The sequence below is a fragment of the Chiloscyllium punctatum genome, chromosome 36, assembly GCF_047496795.1.
Source record: "Chiloscyllium punctatum isolate Juve2018m chromosome 36, sChiPun1.3, whole genome shotgun sequence".
NCBI lineage: Eukaryota > Metazoa > Chordata > Chondrichthyes > Orectolobiformes > Hemiscylliidae > Chiloscyllium > Chiloscyllium punctatum.
Window position 1 is genome coordinate 36,436,497 of NC_092774.1, and position 10,136 is coordinate 36,446,632.

Below are 10,136 nucleotides of genomic sequence, written 5' to 3' on the forward strand. Positions count from 1 at the left end.
TCTGAACATTCAATATTCCTTGAGGTACCTGGCCGTGGTGCATTTCTCTCATGGAGGGACGGTATATAGTTTTGATTCAGCAGAAAAGGCGAAGCGCTTTGTGAATTCTCTGAATTAAAGGACTCAGGTCGGGGTGAAGGCGGGACATCATGACAGACAATGCTACTTTTTGCCCCTTTTTGTTGTGGTTATCGGCTTTATATGTACTGCCTTAATGTAAAACTGGAATTATTTAGTAAAACGGTCAGTTAGGTCTTGTCTGGGGCCTTTTTTCACTGCTGTCCTTTTGTTTTTGGATTGAGGGTGGCTATATCTGTGGTTAAGATGTATGGAGAAGGCGTATGGGGAGATGGGCATCGATTGTTAACTCTCAGAATGTAAATAATATGTTTTTTTCAATCTGTGAATTGCCTGGCGCTTGGGGCACAACCTCAGCGGGAAGGAGCCGGGATGGTGGCAAGAGTACTGCTCACAATGTGGTCTCATCTACAATGGGGAAAATGAAGCCTAAAACTGGGTGACTGCTGCACAGAACATCTACGTTCTGCCCGCAAAAAGAACCTGAGCTTCCAGTTGCCTGCCAATTCCACACCCCACCCTGTTCCCTGGCCAACATCTCTGTCTCAGGTTTACTGTAGTGTTCCAGCGATGTTCAGCACCAGCAGAACGAAGAGCATCGAATATTTCACTTGGGGACCATACATCCTCCGGTCCCAATATCGAATTCAATAATTCTAGGGCCTGAAATCGTTAGTATCCTCGTCCCTTCCACACACACCAAGCCTTGTTATCACACAGTCTGTCATTACACACTACCTATTATTAGCCACGAACAGTCTCCATTCACCCTCCCACACAGATCGTTATCAACTCCCTTTCCTGTCCAACAGTTCTTCCCTCGCTTTGGGCTGTGTCCTGATCTATCATTTACTGCATCCGTCTTCCTCCCACAATATCTCCTGCATTTTAACCAACGTTTTCCCAATCACCATCAGTTCTGTGGAAGGGTCACCGGCAACTCCTGTTTTTTTTGTTTCTGATATACAGCATCAGCAGTTCTTTCAGCTTTTTATTGAGGTAGAGTTGGAAATCGTTTCGAGAGACAGAAGGAGACGGGGGAGAGACAGAACAGACATGAACTGTTAATCTCCGTTGTTATTCAAAACGTAAAATCATTGCGGCGCGATCACTTTCCTTAAGCATGAATAAAGCTCACCAGTCGTTCATGAGCTTGTGGCGCAACGGTAGCGCGTCTGACTCCAGATTAGAAGGTTGCGTGTTCGAATCACGTCAGGCTCACTGACGTCGACTTCTTACATTTCAAATCAAGAAAGGAGCACGTTCACTCCGGATATCTGTTGAGCCAAGTCTTCTTTACGGAAACTTTCAATCACACGTGAAGCTTTGCTGTCAGTTTGATTTGTGAACACTGTGTCAGGGAGGTAGTGTGCCCATTGTTTGGGTAAATGCTCAGCTCCCCCAGTTCATCACGGGATTTAAACACAGCCGCCTCCCTCTGGGCAGCCGCTTCGTTCAGTCGGTGACAGCGCGGTGTGAATAACATAATACCGATATTTTTACAACATAATCCAGAGACTCCCAGCTTTATGTTTCAATCTATCAGGAGAGTGACAGCGAGTGCAGATAGAAATGTTTCCCACCAACAGCAAATTCTTTCCTCTCACTGGACACAGTTAAAATTATCGTTATTCAACAGAAGGAGCGGAAACTACAGTCTGACGGCCTCTCTCCACATTAACGGTGAGACTGAATTTTATAAACGGCGTCAGTAAAATCCAATGGCGGACACTGATTTGGTTCAATCGATTATTTTGCCAAGCGTAATTCATCAAGGGGTTGCTGCTGTGTGAAACTGCGTGAGGAATTAACGCAGGGCCTCCTGCGCATGGAACACACCACAACTGATGTGTTTCACCTTCACCAGTTTATTCCTATCTCGGAGAAGAGAGGTTTGATGATTCGGATCATAGCAGCCAGAAAGAGATCAAGAGAAGAGCACTCAGACCTTCACAAGCTTATCACCACAGCTGGGCCATCGTGGCCCGTGTATCAGTATGGGACAGTAATCTGCATCTACTGACTGGAAGCACAGCAAATTGGAGTGCAGGTGGGACTATCACACAGGAGAAAACGGCTTCATCCTATCAACTGGAGTGGCTCCCAATGCGCAACTCCGCTCACCTCAACTGAATAACTGTCAACAAATTACTCAGTGATTCAAAGGAATACTCCGTTTTGAATCTGTATTGTGGCATGTACCTTCGAGAATGACGTCAAAACACCTTCATTGATGTGATGGAGTATCCTGTTGGGCAGAATATGTCCGTTGTCATATTTCCTATGTTCCATTGATCCAACTCCGGTTTCACTCAGAATCACAAAATGCGCAGACTGAGGCCATGCAGCCCACCTTAGATCTGCTGGTTCAACAATTACTTCACTTCCCCGCTTCCTGAAGTATCACCCTCAGAATTGAGCGTAATACAGGTGGAGGTTTCATTCAGACACGGATTGCGCGGGCGAAAAATCTGCAATACTTGTTCTCACTTTCAACACGTATTTCCCTTCGCCGTGTTCACTGCAATGGCAGCTCTGCGTCGTCCCTAATTCAGGCAGTCCGATCTTATTTAACGAAGCGGCTTTTGAGAAAATTCATCGGGCATTTTTGCTCAGGTCAATTTAAGGATTGATGGTTCGCCTGGGATCGGAACGCGGGAACTCTCACACGGCTGCATATGCTCGAAGACCCAAAGCTAGAATCATATCCTAGAGTAACGAGCCACCAGCCATGGGTACAGCCACCTCCCAAAGCAGCTGAGAACAGGAGAAGACCACTCAGACCTCCAAAAGCACGTAACTTGAATAGTGTGAGTTTCGCGACAGTATCGGTACGGGGCACTGAAACACTCAGGAAGCCGTTTGAAAGGCAAGATGCAGAACAGAGTACCATCACAAACGAAGGTCGTTCAAGGAGGCAGTGAACAATAGCAGAGGATGGTTTCGATCCAACGACTTTTGGGTTATGGGCCCAGCACGCCCCCGCTGCGCCACTCGGCTCCTACTCTCGGCGCGCCGCTCCGCTCCAAAGGCCCCTTCAGCCTTTCGTCTGGCGCGTGGCATGCACGTTCGAGACTGATGTCAAAGATCTTCACTGCTGTCGTCTGATATGGTGTTGCGCAGACGTATGGAGGCTGTGTAAACATCAACTTTTTCTAACTTCCCACATTCTCTTGTGATTTCACTCTAAATAGACGCCATGCGGCCCACCTTCGCTCTGCTGGGTCGACACAGTAAGTACACGTGGGTCTCTATTCGTATCATTCTCTTGCCTTCTCCATGTAATTCTGCAGATTATTACTTTAAACATGATCACCGAATTCCCGTTTGCGTCTAATGAATCTGCCTCTTTGTCAGTGTCAGTTAGGGATTTACTGACCCCAACCACTCCCTGTACGAAAGCATTCTTCCTAATGTCACTTTCGGTTCTTTTCCTCATGCCTTTAAAACTCTGCCGAATCGTTGCCGATCCTTTCAGGCGTAGGAACATTTTGACTACATTACTTTCTCTGTCTAGACTTCGCATGACTTGAAAAGCTTCAATCGGGCCAGATTTCAAACTTCCGTACTCCGAAGAGAGCTGTCCCAAATTTCCAACCGACCCTCATCGCTGACATCCCTCAAACACTGCACGACTCACGTCAACTTATTCAACGCTACCTCCAATCATTTCACTTCGCTGCTTTCTGTCCCATTGGTCCTCCAGGGAGCCCAACCTCGTTTTACGAAGGTGCTTCTTGAGAAAATTAAACAAGCACTTTCGCGCGATTCACGAAACTCAGGCTCGTCCGGGATTTGAACCCGGGATCTCTCGCACGTTTGCGTCGACGAAGACCCAAAGCGAGAATCATACCCCTAGATCAACGAGCCACACGGTCGGCGCACCGGCGTCCCTGCCCCCGCCCTACCTCTTGAACCAGCTGAGTCTTGCTCAGAGTAAAGTTCCAGTTGACATTGAACAGGCTGGGGCTGTTTTCTCTGGAACGTCGGAGGTTGGAGGGTGACTTTATGGAGGTTTACAAAATTATGAGGGGCATGGATAGGATAAATAGGCAAAGTCTTTTCCCTGGGGTTGGGGAGTCAAGAACTAGAGGGCTTTAGGGTTTAGGTGAGAGGGGAAAGATAGAAAAGAGACCTAAGGGGCAACCTTTTCACGCCGAGGGTGGTGCGTGTATGGAATGGGCTGCCAGAGAAAGTGGCGGAGATTGGTACAATTGCAACATTTAAGAGGCGTTTGGATGGATATATGAATAGGAAGGGTTTGGAGGTATATGGGCCGGGTGCTGGCAGCTGGGATTAGATTGGGGTGGGATATCTGGTCGGCATGGACGGGTTGGACCGAAGGGTCTGTTTCCATGCTGTACATCTCTATGACTGTATGAACAGCTGCTTCTCATTCTGTCTCTCTGCTGCCGTTTGCCCGTCCCCAGGAACCGGGCCCTCTCTACTGGCAGAAAATTAAACCGTTTTCTTTCTCAACTTTTCTCTGACACCGGAGTGACCAGTGACAAGTATTGCCCTCCTCAACATAGGGCACAGAGAACCGGAGAAGACCCCTCAGACCTCCACGAGTGTGTCATCTCAACTCTGCATACTGGGCCTGTGTATCAATGTGAAATATTTACGTCGAAGTTTTTTGGGAAGCAGATCAGAAGGCGAGGTGCACAACAGTGCGCCGTTATGCGGGAAAGCTGCTAAACTCGACATTGAGTGAATAGGGAAGATGGTTTCCCTTCTGGGTTATGCTCCCATCGCGCACCGGCAGACATGTCGCCGACGAACAAATATTAACTCTGTCTAAATTGCCACATTCTGTTTTTACGAACCGTGATTTCACTCAGAAGCACAATTTACCTGCTCCCTCCAGAATATCCTTCCAGGCTCGAACATACCTTCCAGGTGAAGCAGCACTTTACCTGCACATTTGCCGCAACCTATTCTACTGCATTCGCTCGTCCTCGTGAGTTTAAATCTCTGCCGAATCACAATAGATCCTTTCAGGCATGGGAGCATTTTAACAGCATTATTTCCTGTTTCTCGGCCCCTACTGACTTGGAAAACTTCGGTTCTCCGAGGAGAGCTGGCCGAATTTTTCAACCTACCTTGATTGCTGACATTTTTACCTTATTCCTAAAACATCGCACCACTCACGTCAACCTGTTCAACGCGATCTCCAACCATTTCACGTCCCTGTTTTCTGCCTCTTTCATCCTCCAGACAGCCCAACCTCGCTTCACCAAGGTGCTTTTTGAGAAAATTAATGGGGCATTTTTGCACAAATCAAGTTAAGCGACGCAGCCTTGACTGGGATTTGAATCTAGGACCGCACACAAGTCTGCACAGTTAAAGAGTCTATCTGGGATCATGCCCCTAGACCAACAAGCCAAAGCGCAGCTCTTTCCTCATTCACCACACACCTCTTGAGCCAGTTGAGACTTGCTTAGTGTGAAATACATTTGACATTGCTCTCTGAATTGCAAGAGACGAAGAGTTTCCAGAACAGCTGCTTCTCATTCTGTCTCCCTGCTGTATTTTGACCCCGTCCCCAAGAACCCGGCTCCCTCTACTGTTTCGAAACTTTTCTCTGACACCTGAGTGGCCAGTGACAAGCATTGCCCTCCTCAACATAGGATACAGTGAACAGGAGACCACTCAGATGTTGTCACCTCAACTGTACACATTGGGCCAGTATATCATTGTGAAATATTTATGTCGAAGTTTTTTGGGAAGTGGATGAGAAGGCAAGGTGCAGAACAGAGCGCCGTTATACGGGAAAGCTGCTAAAGACGACGTTGAATGAATAGGAGAGAACGGTCTCTCTTTTGGGTTACGGTCCCAACACGCACGCGTTGTGCCATTCTCCTGCATTGCTCGGCAGTTTTTCCAGAGAAGTATTTAGCTTTTCATCTGGCGTGTGGCAGGCACGTTTGAGAATGACGTCAGGAGATCTTCACTGCTGTCGTGTCATATGCCGTTGTGCAGACATATCGTCGATGTGCAAAAATAAACTCTGTCTAAATTCCCACATTCTGTTTTTCGAAATATGATTTTGCTCAGAATCACTAATTTTCAAAACTCGCAATATTCAAACTTTAACAAAGTGCTCATAGAAATGATCAGTGAACACCTGGAAGAAATTCTTCCAAACTTACCTGGGGAATTTCGCTTTGAGGGGTCTTGAACTTTAAGTGGAAGGAAGGGAAGTTTGCCTCGAGGCTGTTTAATGTGGAGATGTGTTCCCCATGTAAACTGGTCGTAGTTAACCATCCCAGTGCTTCCCGATGCAGGGCTGTCTGACCCCCAGGGAGGTTTACTTGTAGCAACTGGAGTGAATCCAGAGAGGGAGCAGATTCTGCAAAGGTGCTCAAATACTTTCTATCTCTATTTTAGGTATTTTCCTTGTGTATTCCCTCAGTTTGGCACGTATGCAGTTTGCACCCTGGAAAATGACTGCTTTTTTCCTCATGTTCGCAATTAAAAGTGTAGTTTCTCATGGAACTGAGCCGCATTGAAAGGAGTGTCATATTGATATATATATGTACACGTATTTAGTTTAGGATTAGATTAGATTTGAATTAAGTTTTCCTCTAAACACACCTGAGCCTATCTGGCTGCATGAGGGATTTCAGGTTTCTGTGTGCTGGGTATTGTGTGATCAGCAGGCATCTGGCAAACTACACGAACTGCCACCTATGTTATGTTCGTTTCACTGTACTGACAATGACCACTTATTTTGTGATTTTTTTTGCAGGAAGACATGCCGAAAGAAATCTGAAAACAAATGATACATCAACTTCTGACAGAACCACTTGATTCATTGGGACTTGAATATCAGCAGTCATTCCAATCAAGAAGACATGGTTGCTTTTGTTTGCTTCAGAGATTTTGGACACTGGTGTGGCAGGAAGAATACTGAGACACCGAGTGAGGGAGGTTCAGTGCGCTGACTGTGAAAAGTGCTTCACATCATTTACTCAGCTTGGGGGAATCAAAGTCTCATCCCTGACGGTGGGGATAGACTATGTCCCCGCTCTGATTGTAATTTCAAACCCAGACCAACACACGGAAATCTCCCCCAATGGGGAAACTGTGGAAATGTGGAGACTGAGGGAAAGGATTCCCTTCCCCATCCGTGTTGGAAACCCACAGATGTATTCCCAGCGGGGAGAGGCCATTCACCTGCTCGGTGTGCAGGAAGGGCTTCAGTCAGATCAGCCATCTGGAGACTCACCAGTGGGTCCACAAGGGAGAGAAACCATTCACGTGCCCCATGTACGGGAGGGGGTTCACTCAGTCAGCTGCACTGCTGACCCACCAGTGGGTCCACACCGGAGAGAGGCCGTTCACCTGCTGTCAGTGCCGGAAGGGCTTCACCTGCTTCTCCCACCTGTGGAGGTACCAGCGCGTTCACGTGCCATCGCAGGGGGGATGGAAGGAGCGATGGCCGAGTGCCGCTCACAACCCAGCCCTGGGGACTCAGGTTCGAATCCCGTCGCAGCAGATGGCAGAATTGGGATTCGGTCAGTCATCTGGACTTCAGAATCTAAGGATGAAACCATTTTCAGAGGGCAAAAACCCACCTGATTCACTCATGTCCGTTTAAGTGATGGAAACTGCCGTTGCGGGAAAGGATTCACTCAGTCGTCCCAGATGCATGCTTTACCCGGCTGTACGAAGGATCCAGTTGCAAATGGACAACTTAACTGACGAATAATAAAGAAAGTGGTGGGAGGAGTGGGGGTGAGCGTGTGCACTTTGAGCTTGAGGTGCTTTTTTTAAAAGAAAAGCTACTTTTTGTACGCCTTGTGATGTGGAGATCTGAAGCTGCAACAAAGTTGGGTCGCAGTAAAGGTTACCTGAACTTACCGTCAGGCTTAAACTCTCATTGAAAGCTGGGAGATCCAACAGCTTCTCATTTCTTTCAGCCACCAGCACCGAGTTTCCAATGTCGTGTCTCAGAAGGAACAGTGAATGAGTAGATGGTATTGTTCGAAATTGTAATTATTTTAGGACTGCAGGTTTATTGATTCATTGGCATTGCAAAGTTTACTGGCAACAGTGGGAGGTGTGGGCTGTATTCTGTGGAAACAAAGTTTTAAAATGACACAAACACCAGGGTATAGTCCAACAGGTTTATTTGGAAGCACTCGGTTTTGGAGCGCTGTTCCTTCATCAGGTAGCTGTTGAGTAGAATGGTAAGACACAGAATATATAACAAAAGATTATAGTGTCATGCAACATAAATGATACATTGAAGAAACCTGTTAAGTCTTTCATCTTTTAAAATGGGTTGCAGATTTCGGTTCATTAATCTGGAAATCCCAGAACTTCTTTTTAGTGACATTCTCCAGGTAACTTAATGTTTTATAAAGGGAGGTGACACCTGAGTTCAGATAACGCATGAGAGCTGTGAGGTTAGAGTCGTTCTGTATCCCAGTCTTGAGTCAGACTTTTTCTATTTCAAAAAAAACCTTGCAAATGCAATTCACCCCAAAGACTTCTATGTGCGAGTGCATTCATGAGACAGAGCGTCTGTGTGTGTGTGTGTGCGCGCATGCTGGGTAAAGTGTACGTGTGATGGGGTATAATTGTGTGAGAAGGTGTGTGCATGGATGTGAGTGTAAGTGGTTTATCAATGTGTGTCTGAGAGAGAGCCTGTCGATAAGAGAGGGTCTGCACGACCGTGTGAGTACGCGCGCGTGTGTGTGTGTGCGTGTGTGTGTGTGAGATAGAGTTTGTGTGTATTGTGTAGCTGGGTCTCCTGTAGTGAGACATGAATCCATGGTTTCAGCTGAGGTCATTCTCGTATGTTCCAAACTTGTTATCAGCCTCTGCTTGGCCACTAGAAATGATTAAGCAGTTAAGCAGTTTCACAACACACACTGGAGAGGGCAAGGTGAAGGGCTTTTGTCTGAAACGTTGATTCTCCTGCTCCTTGGATGCTGCCTGACCTGCTGTGCTTTTTCAACACCACACTCTCGACTCTGATCTCCAGCATCTGCAGTTCTCACTTTCTCCTCATGGGCGAGGTGGGATTTGTCTTTTATTCACTCATTCACTCTTACAGCCTATCCTTGGTTGTGGCCCAACTGTGCATCCTGAAGAAGGGCTTATGCCGGAAACGTCGATTCTCCTGTTCCTTGGATGCTTCCTGACCTGCTGCGCTTTTCCAGCAACACATTTTCAGCTCTGATCTCCAGCATATGCAGTCCTCACTTTCTCCTCCGAGAATAGGGCCCCTCAAAGATCAGAAAGGCGCCCTATGTGTGGATCCACAGAAAATGGGGGAGATACGAAATGAATATTTTGCATCAGTATTTACTGTGGAAAAGGATATCGAAGATACAGACTGAAGGGAGATAGATGGTGACACATTGCAAAATGTCCAGATTACAGAGGAAGAAGTGCTGGATGTCTTGAAACGGTTAAGGATGGATAAATCCCCAGGACCTGATCCGGTGTAACCGAGAACTCTGTGGGAAGCTGGAGAAGTGATTGCTGGGCCTCTTGCTGAGTTATCTGTATCATCGATAGTCACAGGTGAGGTGCCGGAAGACTGGAGGTTGGCAAATTTGGTGCCACTGTTTAAGAAGGGCGGTAAAGACAGTCCAGGGAACTATATACCGGTGAGCCTGACCACGGTGGTGGGCAAGTTGTTGGGGGGAATCCTGAGGGGCAGGATGTACATGTATTTGGAAAGGCAAGGACTGATTTGGGATAGTCAACATGGGTTTGTGCATAGGAATTCATGTCTCAGAAACTTGATTGAGTTTTTTGAAGAAGTAACAAAGAAGATTGATGAGGGCAGAGCAGTAGATGTGATCTATATGGACTTCAGTAAAGCATTTGACAAGGTTCCCCAGGGGAGATTGATCAGCAAGGTTAGATCTCAGGGAGAACTAGCCATTTGGATACAGAACTGGCTCAAAGGTAGAAGGCAGAGGGTGGTGGTGGAGGGCTGTTTTTCCGGCTGGAGGCCTGTGACCAGTGGAGTGCCACAAGGATCAGTGCTGGGCCCTCTACTTTTTGTCATTTACATAAATGATTTAGATGCGAGC

At 47.0% G+C, this 10,136-nt stretch overlaps 2 non-coding genes across 2 annotated transcripts; one reads left to right on the forward strand and one right to left on the reverse strand.

Annotated features, from left to right (window-relative positions):
* Positions 1–1,227: 1,227 nt before the first annotated feature.
* Positions 1,228–1,299, forward strand: trnaw-cca (transfer RNA tryptophan (anticodon CCA)). Its single transcript has one exon. It is a non-coding gene; the product is annotated as a tRNA-Trp (tRNA).
* A 2,559-nt stretch (positions 1,300–3,858) lies between these two features.
* On the reverse strand, positions 3,859–3,948 carry trnap-ugg (transfer RNA proline (anticodon UGG)). Its single transcript is given in 2 exon segments — positions 3,859–3,894; positions 3,913–3,948. It is a non-coding gene; the product is annotated as a tRNA-Pro (tRNA).
* Between the last annotated feature and the right edge of the window lie 6,188 nt (positions 3,949–10,136).